Genomic DNA, 15,335 nt, shown 5'->3' with positions numbered 1-15,335 from the left:
TAAGGGGATGGCCCCGTGCCTGGTGATGCGACGCCCCAAAAAGTCGATTTCGGTGACGCCGAACCGGCACTTGGCGGGGTTGATGATCAGGCCATGCCGGCCCAGGCGTTAGAAGAGCGTGCGGAGATGGCGGAGGTGCTCCTCACCGGACGCACTTGCGACGAGGATGTCATCCAGGTAGACGTACACGAAGTCCAAGTCGCGCAAGACGCTGTCCATAAGCCGCTGGAACGCCTGGGCCGCATTCTTCAACCCGAAGGGCATCCGCAGAAACTCGAAGAGGCCGAATGGTGTGATGACGGCCGTCTTCGGTATGTCCTCCGGCCTGACGGGGACCTGGTGGTATCCGCGGATCAGGTCCACCTTGGAGAAGAGGGACATTTTCGCCAACCGGGCGGAAAAGTCCTGGATGTGAGGGACCGGGTAGCGGTCGGGGGTGGTAGCATCGTTGAGGCGGCGGTAGTCTCCGCACGGCCACCACCCGCCGCCGGGCTTGGGCACAATGTGCAGCGGCGATGCCCATGCGCTGTCGGAGCGCCGGACGATGCCCAGTCGCTCCAGCATGGCGAACTCCTCCTGCGCCACGGCAAGCTTCGCCGGGTCGAGGCGGCGCGCCCGGGCATAGACCGGTGGCCCGACGGTGGGGATGTGATACTCCACCCCGTGCTTGACGGCCACCGCCGAGAAAGTGGGCCGCGTGAGGGCCGGGAAACTGGCGAGGAGGCGGGTGAACTCGTCCGCTGCCGGGGGCGTGCAGACCAACCTCGCCGGGACCGAACCGCTCAGCAAGCCGCTTGGCGAGCCGCTCGGTGAGCCGCCCAGGGAGTTGCTCAACGAACTGCTCAGCGCGCAAGCAAGCGAGCTGAAGGTTTCGGCTTGGACAAGGCGTCTGTGCCTCACGTCCACCAACAGCCCATGCGCACAGAGGAAGTCCGCTCCGAGTAGGCCCATGGGGACACTAGCGGTAACGAACGACCACTGAAAGCGCTGCCCCCCGAACCGCAGCGAGAGACAATGCTTTCCGAACGTGCGGATGGGCATGCCGTTGGCGGCAAGCAAAGCGGGGCCCCGGCCCTCAGCTTGCTTGTCGGACGCGGAGGCAGGGAGGACGCTCACCTGCGCTCCCGTGTCGCACAGGAAGCGACGACCCGAGGAGGTGTCTGTTATGAACAGAAGGCTGCCAGTATGGCCGACGCTCATGGCAGGAAGCGAGCGCCGGCCTGGCCGTTTCCCGACCTGCCAAAAGTACAAGGCGGGCGGCAGGACCTGGCCTTGTGGCCGAACCTGGTATGGAAGTGGCACCAGGTCTGGCCCGGTGGTGGTTGTCGCGCCGGTTGTGACGACGGTGGTGGGCGGGGCGTGGCGGCGGCCACGCGCGGATCCGCCAAACCTACGCCGTGTTCGGGAGGATCCGAACGCCATGCCACGTGGCGATCCGAACCACTCGCGCCGTGTACGGCGCCGGGATCCACGACGGCCGTGCTATATGCCGGCCGTGCGTCGTGGGCCGCGAAAAACCTGTCTGCCTCCCTGGCCAGGGCGCGCGGTTCCGTAATGGTCGAACCGGCCAGCGCGAGCCGTACCTGTACAGGTAGCTGGCGGAGGAAGAGAGCACGGAAAAGGAAATCCGCGTGGCCGTCGCCGAGCAGGGACAGCATGTAATCCATGTCGCCGAGGATGGGAAGGTCCAAAAGACGGTCAGCGCGGTCGGCCTCTGTGAGACCAAACGTGTCGAGGAGAAGTCGCTTGAGCGCCGCGTACTTGCTCTCGTCCGGCGGGTGCCGGAGGAAGGACACGACTCGGGCGGCCGTGCCGGATCCAAGGGCAGCGACCACGTAAAAGTACCTCGTGTCGTCCGCCGTGACGCCCCGGAGCTGGAATTGGGCCTCGGCCTGGAGAAACCAGGTGTCGGCCTGCGCTTCCCAGAACTCCGGTAGCTTGATCGCGACAGCGTTGGTGGCCATAGCGCGTTCGGGGAACAGCAACGGCTGAACCAGTCGGAGGTCACCAGTGTGGTGCTGGGCACACACGTTAAACAAAGGTAGGCCACAACGCTTTGGTTTAAGTCGAGCTCTTTATTCGTTGCTCACTCGTCAGCACTGCCGTGCTCGGGGCTGTGAGCCCGCGTGTATATCCGGAGGCCACGCCTCACCTGGGGCGTGGCTGACACCCACTGGTGCGCGGAATTACGTCACTGCGCCAGCGAGCCATCGTGTCCGCCACAATATTAAATAAACATAAATACAGCATTGACAATTTCGTATATACACCGCCTAACAATCTGCCCCTAACTTTATTGAAAATTGTTGCGAATGTTTACAGAATTTGTATAAAAAATGAAAACGTATAAAAGAGGTACCGGTAACAATAAACAAATAAATCAAAGACTGTCATAAATCAGCCTTGGAGTCCTCGTAATATAATAGGAGGCCAATCGTGCTATGTTCATATGCTTCATGTTCACCATAGTTTAAATGTTTGGGTTGTGTTGAATGGATGAGATGAGGTTGTGGATGATCAAGGATCCCACGGAAACTTTTCAAAAAGGAGTAATTGAGCCATTGCATGGCAGTATCCAGGCCAACTGCAGTACGAGGTGGCCTTGAACATGGGACAGGTATGTTGGGCCAAATCGAGGCCACCTCCTGCATCTCAAGTTCTTTTAATTACAAGTCCGAAACAGGGGTTTATGAATTGGGTCTCGTCCGTCCGTCCGTCTGCAACCATATCTCGGACATGTATAGACCGATTTTGTTCATACTTGGCACAAATACAATACATGAGAGTATACACAATGCACGCAGGTGAGATTTTGTTTTGTAATCCGACCAAAGATAGGCGACTGAGGTCCTTTAACTCCGTACAGCAAAATACTAAAACCATGGGGGCTATGACATTTTGTCTATTTCTTCTTCTTCAATCCTGGTTTAATTCAATGATTGAGGCGCATCAGCTGGGCTATGTTAAAATTGCAACAAAATAATTGCTTTCCTGTAGCTGTTTCAATATAAACTAGAACGGCACTCAGTAGAGAGCATACCTCCACCGGGTTAGCCACTTAATGGTGAAGAATCACTTTAAAATTTCTACTAACCGGATCCGGATCTTCACCAAAATCGAATCGATTCTTCCTCGTCACACACCCAAGCTGTCCACAAAGTTTCGTCCAAATCCGTCCATAACTTTTTGAGATATCCTGCTATGTATTGTTTTTGACCCTATCTCTCAATGGTGAAGAATCACTTAAAAAATTAAATAATCCTCATATCCGAATCCATATTCAGATCTTCACCAAAATCGAATTGAATCGTCATTGTCAGACACCCAACCGATCCACCAGGTTTCGTCCAAATCCGTCCACAACTTTTTGAGATATTCTGCCCCATCGGTTTGGCCCTATCTCCCAATGGTGAAGAATCATTTTAAAAAATAAAATAATCCTCATATCCGAATCAATATTCAGATCTTCACCAAAATCGAATTGTCCTTGTCAGACACCCAACCGGTCCACCAGGTTTCGTCCAAATCCATCCATAACTTTTTGAGATATCCTGCTATATGTCGTTTTTGGCCCGATCTGCCAATGGTAAAGAATCAATGAAAAAATTCTACCACCCGGATCCGAATCCGGATCTTCACCAAAATCTAATCATTTTGTCCTTGTCACATACATAGTCACGTGAAAAAGTAAGTACACTCCATGTAAAGTTTTGACTTTTTCAACATATTTCAACAATATTGATAGATAAAGGTGATATAATATAACAAATATCATGAAACATTTACATCTTGTAGTCTATTGTATAATTTAAGTAAACATAAATGCAAATTTTGCATGTGGAAAAAGTAAGTACACCCCTACATTTATCACTACTTCAAATACCTAAAATTAGAATCAGGTGCACCAGTTCAGGTGCAAATGATTAGAACATCGTCAGAGGATCTTGGAGGAACCTGTCTTATTTAAACCTCAGACATTTCGTTTGGTTTGCTATTTGTTGTTGAAGTGTGCGGCGTCACCATGCCTAGATCAAAAGAGCTCTCTGAGGCCTTCAGAAAGAAGGTTATAGATGCCTACGAGTCTGGGAAGGGATTAAAAAAGATCTCCAAACAATTTGAAATCAATCATTTGACTGTCCGGAAGATCATCTCCAAGTGGAGAAGATTCCAAACTACTGCCAACTTGTTCAGGCCAGGCCGCCCCAGCAAGTTCAGCCAGAGAGCAGACCGCAAGATGCTGAAAGAAGTCTCGAAGAACCCCAGAATGTCATCACGGGACCTACAAGTAGCTCTTGCCACTGTTGATGTCAAAGTGCACGAGGCTACCATTAGAAAGAAGCTGCACAAATTTGTTCTACATGGGGGGTGTGCCAGGAGGAAACCTTTGCTGTCCAGTAAGAACATCAGGGCAAGACTAAAGTTTGCCAATGAACACCCAGGCAAAGACCAGCACTTCTGGAACAATGTGCTCTGGCCAGATGAGTCAAAGGTAGAGCTATTTGGCCACAGTACCAGAAGACATGTTTGGCGAAAACCAAAGACATCATTTGACCACAAGAACCTGATACCAACTGTAAAGCATGGTGGTGGAAATATTATGGTTTGGGGCAGCTTTGCTGCATCAGGGCCTGGGCAGCTCACCATCATAGAATCCACCATGAATTCTTCATTAGACCAGAGGGTACTTGAGGATAATGTGAGGCCATCTGTCGAAAAGTTGAAGCTCAACGGAAGGTGGACCTTGCAACATGACAATGACCCTAAACATACCAGTAAATCCACCAAGGAATGGCTGAAAAGAAAGAAATAGAGGGTTCTGGAATGGCCAAGTCAACGCCCGGATCTAAATCCCATCGAGATGTTGTGGGAGGATTTGAAACGAGCTGTGCATGCAAGAAACCTCTCAAACATCGCACAGCTGAAAGAATTCTGCATGGAGGAGTGGGCAAAAATTTCTCCCAGTCGATGTCAGAGACTCGTCGACAGTTATAAGAAACGCCTACTTGAGGTTGTTTCTGCCAAAGGGGGCAATACCACCGATTAGAGCCAAGGGTGTACTTACTTTTTCCACATGCGAAATTTGCATTTGTTTATTTAAATTATACAATGGACTACAAAATGTAAATGTTTCATGATATTTGTTATATTATATCACCTTTATCTATCAATATTGTTGAAATGAAGATCGAATAGCTGTATGTTGAATATGTTCAAAAAGTCAAAACTTTACATGGGGTGTTTATTTATTTATTTATTTATTTATTTTTTTGAATACAAGATCGAGGCTCGTGAAAGAGCGAACATTAATCACACAGAAAGACAAACAGACACACAAAACAAATAACATCGGGAGCGGTAGACAAGATGGGGAGAGAGGGGGAAGGACACAAACACAACATTTGAGAGCAGGGACCGAGAGACATGGAGACATCGAGAGAACTGTGGGAGGGAGAGGGCTTTGGGGGGAAGGCATGGGAAGGGGGGGGGGGGGGTGGGAAAGGTATAAAACGTATGGACACTGCCAAGACTTCCAGGAAAGAAGTTGGAATTTCAAACAAGGTGGATCTGGGGTGAATTAGTGGGGGTAGAAAAGATCAAGGTTTTGGATGGGGGAAGATAAGAGATGGTGGTGAACAGCTGTTTTGAAGACCTGGAGGGAGGAGTGTGATTGAAGTGAGTATGGGAGTTTGTTCCAGAGGCGGGAGAAAAGAGGAATGAAAGAGTGAAGGTGAGCAGAGAGCCGAGATTTCGGCAGTTTAACCATCAGAGGGTGGCTGGCAGATCTTGTGCGACCTGTAGGAATATTTGGGGGACAGAGCACAGAGAGAGCTGGGGGAGCAAGGCCGGAGAGGAGTCGGTAGAAGACAGAGAGACCACCTACCTGCCTGCGGTGAGTGAGTGAAAGGCCCTCAGAGATAGCTTCATCGTGGGAGATTCCAATGATTCTGAAAGCTTTGGATTCAACAGCGTGAAGCCGAGCCAGGTGTGAGGCAGGAGCACCAGCCCATAGGGGAGAACAGTATTCCATTGAGCTGCGGATGAAAGCCTTGTATGTGGTGAGGAGCTCAGGTGTGCCTAGGAAGGACTTCGCACGACGGAGGATGCCCAGTCGGCGACTGGCTTTGGAGGCCAGCTTGGAAATGTGGTTTTCCCAAGAAAGATCATGGCAGATGGTGAGACCCAAAAGTTTGAGCGACAGAACTTCTTGGAGAGGATTGTTGAGAAAGTAGATGGGAGGGTTGTCCAGTCGATCTTTTCGGAGAGACATAGTAAGAGTGTGAGATTTGTCAGGATTGAAAGACATGTTCCACATGTTTGACCAGTCTGTGATTTTGTCCAGGTCTTCAGAGAGTGAGGAGGCTGCAGACTGCCGATCTGAGGGAAGAGGAATGGAGCGGCAGAGAGTGGAGTCATCAGCAAAGAGATACAGAGGATTTTCCAGAGAGTCGGAGAGATCATTGATAAAGACCAGAAAAAGCACAGGGCCCAGCACACTGCCTTGGGGAACTCCAGCCTGAACGGGAAGGGGAGATGAGAGAAATCCATTCAGGGCCACACGTTGACTACGACCAGAGAGGAAGTCCGCAAGCCATGCATGGAGATTTCCATGGATACCATAGGAGGAGAGTTTGGTGAGCAGAGCTGGGTGCCAGACCGTATCGAAGGCACGTGATATGTCAAGGGAGACAGCTCTGATTTCCTGTTTGGCATTGAGGACCTCCATCCATTGTTGAGACAGCAGAAGCAGCATGTCCAGAGTAGAGTGACCTGGTCTGAAACCAAATTGATGATCAGAGATCAAGCCATTGGAGAAGAGGAAAGATTTCATATCCGAAGCAATGATGGATTCCATGACTTTGCTGATAATTGGGAGCAGGCTGATTGGTCTGTAGTTGCAAGGATCTGTTTTTGCACCTTTTTTGTGTAAAGCGGTAATGTTTGCTGATTTCCAGGATGCTGGCAGATGACCTTGAGCAAAAGATAGGGTGAAAAGAACAGAGAGAGGGTGAGATAGAGCGGCAGAGCAGGATTTTAGGACCCGTGGGCTGATGCCATCTGGTCCAGTTGCAGAATCAGAGTCGAGGTTTGACAAAAACTCCTCCACCTTGTCAGGAGAGAAGGTCACAGAGTCCAGGAGCAGTTTGGTTCGACTGGGAAAGGTGGGAACAGAGAGAGATGGGTTTGGGACTAAGGATTTTGAGGCAAACACAGAGTTGAGGCATTCGGCTTTGTCACGTGCGATGTCAACTGTGTGGCCATTTGAGGTAAGGGAGGGGATGGAGGGGGAACAAACACCAGAAACGGATTTGACCAGACGCCACCAGGATTTGGAGGAAGGAGACAGGTTTGAGAGTTCATTCTTGAGTGAGGAGAGATAGTGCTTCCTGGCACTCCTGAGGGTAGACACACACTTGTTCCGAGCTTGGTGGAAGGAACTGAGATTTCCTTCAGTTGGATTAGCCTTCCAAGAGGCAAAGGCAAGTTTAGTCCGGCAGCTAAGCTAAATATAGCATAACAATTGTGCATTTTGTGAGGAAAGCACCAAATTTGGCACACTATTAGAATATCATATTATGAAAAGATCTGGATATTGGGCCATCTCAGATTCAGAGATTTGATTTTTGCAAGCTGAGATTGCAACGCCAGGGACGCCACCAGGATTGACGCCACTAGGCGTCACCAGGATCCTCCACCTTGTCAGGAGAGAAGGTCACAGAGTCCAGGACAGAACAGAACAGAAAGAAGACAGAAGACGAAGAAGGTGTTCTCTTCGATCCCGAGTCCTTCCTGCGAGCTGCCCACGTCACCCGCACAAGAAGAGCTCTTCAAATCACTGCAGCAGCACTGCACATCCTGCAACACCGTGCGTATGAACGCCACTGTATGACATATGCTGATGATGCAGAAGACCTGCCTGAGTTCGAAGACTGGTGTCACCAGAGAGGAGAAGACATTCCCAACTTTCAGTATTGGACAACTGTGCTGGAACTAGAGATGTTGGTACTGGTCTACGTGCGTTCTCTGCGGCAGGCTTCATTCACGATGTACCTTGATGCCCTGACGGAACTGGTCCCATGGTTCCATGCCTTAGACCACACACACTATGCCAGGTGGGTCCCTGTTCACCTGAGGGACATGGTTGCACTCCCAATGAAGCACCCAGATGTAGCCAGAGAATTCAGGGCTGGCAACTTCACTGTACAGAAGACGAAGAAGGTGTTCTCTTCGATCCCAATCGAATCGAAATCTTGCAAAAATCAAATCTCTGAATCTGAGATGGCCCAATATCCAGATCTTTTCATAATATGATAGTCTACTAGTGTGCCAAATTTGGTGCTTTCCTCACAAAATGCACAATTGTTATGCTAAGGTGCCCCACTAGTTGTTTCAGGGCAACTGCCTCACCACCACACCTCACCGCCTCACCACAAGATTCAGTGTACCATGGACGGGAGGAAGGGTAAGACAACTGAAGGCGAGATGGGATAAATCTATGCATGAGAGAGATCAGTTTGCTTTGGAAGAATTCCCAGGAAGAATTGATGTCAGAGGCAGTGGAGATGGGAGACCAATCCAGACGATTGATGGCTGCTTGAAGACCGTCCCAGTCGGCCTGAGTGAAATGCCAGACTCGTCGACGCTGAGGAGGCTCTCTGAGAATGGCCAGAGAGATGTCCACTTTGACAAGCACATGATCAGAAGAACCGATTGGAGCAGAAGAAGAGCAGCAGACATTAGCAGGGAAGTTAGTCATAACCAAGTCTAGAAGAGAAGATACTCCATTGGCTGAGATCCGGGTCGGGAAATTGACAGATTGTGTCAATCCCAGTGAGTCACAGAAGTCCTTTGCTGAGGTGCCATGACTCCTTGTACTTACTTTGTACTTACTGTACTTACTGTGTACTTACTTTTTCACGTGACTGTATCTGTACTTACTTTTTCGTGACTTACTTTTTCGTGTACTTACTTTTTCACGTGACTGTATCTAATCAATTCGTCCTTGTCACATCTCTACCAAATTTCGTCCGAATCCATCCACAACTTTTTGAGATATCTTGTTCACAAGTGGACAGACAGACAAACAGATAGACAGGGTTGATAACATAACCTCCATGCACCTGGTGGCGGGGGTAACTAGAACGGCACTCGGTGGACCGCATCCCTCCGTCAGATTGAACAGTTTACGTTTTGTATCCACTGATGGACCAGATCTGGATTCGGACCTGAACCAAAATCTAACCGACTTGTGACCGATGAAGCCTAAACAACTCAATCACCTAAACAACTCATCCACGTAGTTTTGTTATATCCCCGTCCACAACTTTTTGAAATATGCGATTTTTGCTCCATCTCTCAATGAATGGTGAAGAATCACTTAAAAAATTCGTGTTAATATCCGGATCTTCATCAAAATCTAATCAATTAGTCATTGTCACTCACACACTCAACCTGTGCACCAAATTTCATCCGAATCCGTCCATAAATTTTGAGATATGCTGTTCACAAAGAGACAGACATGGATGAAAACATAACCCTCCATCTACTTTCCATGGTGGGAGTAATAAATGTTTCATACTTTATTTAAAAAATACATTTTACATTATTATTTATGGCTTCTTTGTTCCTGTCTGGGATGTTTTGTTTGAATTTCAATGAGTTGAATTGTATACATAGTTTATATTTGAATAAAGATAATTGGCCAAATAGGTGGAGTACCGATGGAGTATTTCCTGTAATTCTTGGTTTGGTGACTCGTTTTTGTTTCCTTTTGACAGATCCCAGCCATCTTACCATAATGGGCTGGTGGGACGACAAAGATGGAAGCAACACATTGAATCTCTGTGTTACACATGGTGTAAAACATCCAATATACACCAACTTGGTTAAGTGAGATGAGCAGGATGTTTATTCCAGCGATTTGCACATCATTTCCAACATGTCGTCCAACCCACGCCATTCACGGCAACGCAAACTATCCTCACCGGCAGACGCCATGAACTCGGCCCAGCTATAAACTGCCATCCTGGTGTTTCACCGGCTGGTTGATTCATCAATGTGAGTGCCGTCCCTCGGATGGACGTTAAACTGGACATCCCATTTACCGGAATTAGTTGGTGGACGTTAAAGATCCCACAGTGTCCTTCGTGAAGAGCAGATGAGCCATCTCCAGCCCCCTGAACAAATCACAAATTCCCTCCATAACCAGCAGGGGGCACTGCATCAGCAGCACGGCCACACCCCTAACCAATGACGCAGCCAGCAGACACAAACGACATACTAAATGAAATTATCTTGTCATAATGTCAATTTTCCTGATTTTATTGCCTCAAGAGTTGTCCCATGTGAATGAAGTTTATCTTTTGTAGTCCTTGTCATCCCTTGCGGCCTTGCACATTTCATCTCTGCGCAGATTGTCGACTTCATCACTTCCACTGGATCAGTCAATTGCTGCACTCTTTAATTGAAAACGCATTTGAAGCTTGGTTATCAAAGACCTATCAAAGACCTTTGGGTACCAAAGGCCGACCGCCACTGAGAGTTGGAGACACAGTGAGGGTGAGGCCAACATCGGATAGACATCAGACATGGCAGAAAGCAGTAGTAACTGGGCAATCCTCACAACCACGATCATATGAAGTGATGACCGAGGAGGGTGCGAGGTACAGGAGAAACAGAAGACATCTGAGAAAGACGGATGAAACGGCTTGTCAGACGGAAGCAGATGTTGGGATATCAGAGGTTTTGCCACAGGCCCGGCAGAATGAACATATGGCAGATCGACAGGAGGCCTCCAGAGGACAACAGCCGATGACAACGAGATCGGGGAGAGAAGTTCGTCAACCCAAGTACCTCATGGATTACGTGCAAGAGTAAAGAATAGTGTCGTGGGTTGTGGTAAAGCGTCGTACCGTAAAAATGGGGGGAATAGGGACAGCAGGGTGAAAAGGGACACAAACTGAAAAAAAGTTCGGAAACTTTTTTCGCTGAAAATTGATAACCATACTGATTTGTTGATATTTGGGTTGAAAGTGTTCTCTTGTTTTTTTTTAAAGCAACTTATAGTCCCTATTAACCCCATATATGGGTTAAAGAGGAATAAATAGGATTTTCATGGCTGTCCCTATTCACCCCGTTTTACGGGTGAATAGGGACAGTCACTAATACAAAAATATAATAATCAGGAAACAATCCTGAGTTTCCAACTTATTGCTAAATTGACAGCTCAGATGGATGCACATAATATGCACCCATAATATAAACCATGGTGCCAATGAAAAAAAACATGGGATAAAAAGTTTCTCCAAACTGTCCCTATTTCTTGATTATTATATTTTTGTATTAGTGACTGTCCCTATTCACCCGTAAAACGGGGTGAATGGGGACAGCCATAAAAATCCTATTGATTCCTATTTAACCCATATATGGGGTTAATAAGGACTATAAGTTGCTTTTTTTTTAAACAGGAGAACACTTTCAACCCAAATATCAACAAATCAGTATGGTTATCAATTTTCAGCGAAAAAAGTTTCCGAACTTTTTTTCAGTTTGTGTCCCAATTCACCTTGCCGTCCCTATCCCCCCCATTTTTACGGGATATCATACTGTAGTAATGTGTAATGCATCATTTTGTTGTATCCACTGAATAATCCAAAGGGAACAATTGGGGCAGGAGTATGTTGTTGTCGGGGCGGAGTAGTGAATACGAACTTATTATTTGTTAAATGCATATGGGTCTCAGTACAGTGAACATATTGGAACAAATTACAGACTTGGCATTTAATATGGAATATTTTTTTTTTCTTGACTTGGGTTTACTTTCTGAACTCGGTATATCAATCTGGTGAGTTTCTTTTACGCTTCGGTGATTTCTTTGTTAAAAGAACCATGTCACTGATTGTCGCAGCAAGAAGTCAATAACAGGATTATATCACAGGTGGCGGGACAAAATGTACGGACAGGTACATTTGACGATTGGCTTCACAATCGGGTATATAAGGGTTGTTGCGTTCTGTATTAGTGGAAAACAACTGCTGCACGTCTACAAAAGTTATTGCCGCTTCCCCTGGAGATGGTCCGTCAACTCGACAATGCTGTTTGTCATTTAGTGGTGGCTTTACGAAATTCCGGCATGAAACAGCATGCTATTGCTCGGCAGTATGGCATCACTCAAGGTCAGGTGTCAAAGATCCTGAAACGAAATGCTCAGAGGGGTGTCCCTACTCCAATACCGAGGTCAGGACATCCCCACAGAACCAAAGGAGGGATGATCGCCAGCTGCACCGGTTAGTCCGCAATGGCCGTACCAAGTCAGCTAATCGGCTTAGGGCTGAGTGGCAGCAACTCACAAATGTGCCTGGATCCAGAAGGCCAGTCAACCAACGACTGGTTCAAGTAGGCTATCGTGCCAGGCGTCCCCTGAGAAAACCACGTCTGACCAGACAACACCGCCAGCACCGATTGCAGTGGGCCAGAGTGCACCGTCAATGGCAGCCAGGACACTGGAATGACGTGATCTTCAGTGACAAGTCTAGATTTCTGGTCTATCGTCAATATGGCCGCGTCCGAGTGCGCAGACAAGCGCATGAAGCCTACAACGAAGATTGTATAGTGCCAAGAGTCCAAGCTGGAGGTGGTGGGGTGACCGTTTGGGCTGCTATTCATGCAAGGGGGCAAAACTGACCTGGTTGTTCTGAATGGAAACCTGAACGAGTTCAAGCAAAGGGCCATTCTGGAAGAAACATTGCTTCCATTTGTTCGTGCAGCCTTTCGAGGAAACCTTGTCTTCCAAGATGACAATGCACGGCCTCATCGTGCTCGCATGATCCAACACTTTCTTGCTGACCGTGGTGTAGAGCATATGGAGTGGCCTGCCATGTCCCCAGATATGAATCCGATCGAGAACTTGTGGGCAGAATTAACGCGTCAAATCGACAACTTGGACCAGCAGCCTGCCTCTGTGCGTGAATTGCAGCAGGCTATTGACTGCATGGCAAGCGATTCCTGTCCAAACCTTGGCAAATCTCGTGAACAGCATGCCTCGACGTGTACGTGCTCTCCTGAATGCTAGTGGGGGTTACACGAAGTACTGAACTGTAATTTTACTGTCCGTAATCACAGTCGTAATTGAACTTTTGTTTTTAAAAAAAATTTTTTTTGCCTAATGTGCAAAATAAAGACATACTTCTGGAAAACGCACAGAAGTTTAACACAGTACTGTCCGTGAATTGAGTTCGATTTCAGTTTACATCACTTTCAAGGATCAATTTATTTGCTTCGAAATGTCAAATGTGGTTTTTGTTTCTTTTAAAGGTCACATTAACAAAATCTAGAATAATTTCAACATAATTCCAATGAACTTTTGGTTCTAAGTCATCTTGAAAAGTAAGTTCACCCCCACCAAAAAAATATTCCATATTAAATGCCAAGTCTGTATGAAAGGAGGGCTGTAAAAGGGATAGCGCCAGGGGGCGCTAGAGAGCGAGTGCGGGTGTCGGGCGGAGCGAGCTCCATGTTGTCGAGGGACGCAAACCGAGGTAGAAAGGTTGCTCTGTGTATGTGAAACCGAACAAGTTGTCCATGGGTCTTCGATCCAGCAAGACTAGGAATATTACACTGACAGTGGGGCAAACATCACGGGGATACATGAACAGAATACAAGGAAATGGAGGAGGGGGAAAACCCCATTACAAACAGCAAGCAAGATTGGGTTAGGAAAGGTTAATGGGGTAATAAAGATCATGGGACACAATTAGGGAGGTGGGTGTGTATTGCATGCTGGAATCCCAGGAAGGAAACTCGCTTGCTTCAAGCTACCAGACTTCGTGGTGTAATGGATAGATTGTCAGCTGCGAGTCTGGGAGGTCCGGGATTCAAACCACGGCCGAGTCGTACCGAAAACTAAAAATGGTACGTGCTGCTTCCTTGCTCGACTGATCATCAGCATTTTTTAAGCACACACAATTCCCATATATTGGCAAACATGAGGAGGAGGAAATTCTTCCATAGGAATGCCCTGCGAAGTGCAGTGAAGAAGCGTTACGCCTCGGTCCCCCGTTGTTGAAGTGATGAGAGTTGAGAAAGTGGAAGACGCAAGGCGGCCATCTTGGATTTTGACGTGGCGACCCAATTTTCAATAGCGTTCTCCCTTATGCGTAGATACACTCACACACCAGATTAGAAGTTAGTAGTTCGTTTATTTTTTAAGATATTTTGCTCACAAGGTTCAGACATATATATGGTGGCGGCCATCTTGGATTTTGATGTGGCGACCCAATTTTCAATAGCATTCTCCCTTATGCGTAGATACACCCAAACACCAGATTAGAAGTTAGTAGTTCGTTTTATTTTCAAGATATTTCGCTCACAAGGTTCAGACATATATATGGTGGCGGCCATCTTGGATTTTGATGTGGCGACCCAATTTTCAATAGCATTCTCCCTTATGCCGAGATACACCCACACACCAGATTAGAAGTTGGTACTTCGCTTATTTTTAAAGATATTTCGCTCACAAGGTTCAGACATATATATGGTGGCGGCCATCTTGGAGTTTGACGTGCCGGCCCAATTTTCAATAGCGTTCTTCCTTATGCCGAGATACACCCACACACCAGATTAGAAGTTGGTACTTCGCTTATTTTTAAAGATATTTCGCTCACAAGGTTCAGACATATATATGGTGGCGGCCATCTTGGAGTTTGACGTGCCGGCCCAATTTTCAATAGCGTTCTTCCTTATGCCGAGATACACCCACACACCAGATTAGAAGTTGGTACTTCGCTTATTTTTCAAGATATTCCGCTCACAAGGTTCAGACATACATGGCGGTGGCCATCTTGGATTTTGACGTGGGTTGCACCCACACACCAAATTAGAATTTGGTCCTTTGCTTACGCACGCACGGAGGGGAAAACCATAGTCCCCCTTTCGCTTCGCGGTGCGACGGGGGACAAAAAGACGGCACCATTGTTGTGGCATCACTGGTACCCAGAGAGGTGACAGCACCTCCACCAAGCTCTGTGAACGTGTTTGTCTCGTCTAACCGTCGTGTTGTGTCTCGTATGTATGTATATATATATATGTGTTATGTGCCATCGATGGATTGGCGCTATCGACCGATCGATCCATCGTTCGCGCAGGCCTCGATCGATCACGCATAACAGCACCACTCTTGGCATTCGTCACATTCGATCATTAATTTGCCGTCATCTGGGCAACCTGCTTTTTGTCACGAATGTAAAATCATATTAAAAGGGGTTTTAAGTAAGCCGCGTATTAAAAAGAAATTTCATATCGAACCGATTATGAAATAATAGAACGTTGAAAGGCAAATT

The sequence above is a fragment of the Myxine glutinosa genome, chromosome 6 (genome assembly GCF_964187855.1).
Source record: "Myxine glutinosa chromosome 6, kmMyxGlut1.1, whole genome shotgun sequence".
Taxonomy (NCBI): domain Eukaryota; kingdom Metazoa; phylum Chordata; class Myxini; order Myxiniformes; family Myxinidae; genus Myxine; species Myxine glutinosa.
The sequence above is the reverse complement of the archived record's forward strand: the minus strand, read 5'-3'. Positions refer to the sequence as shown.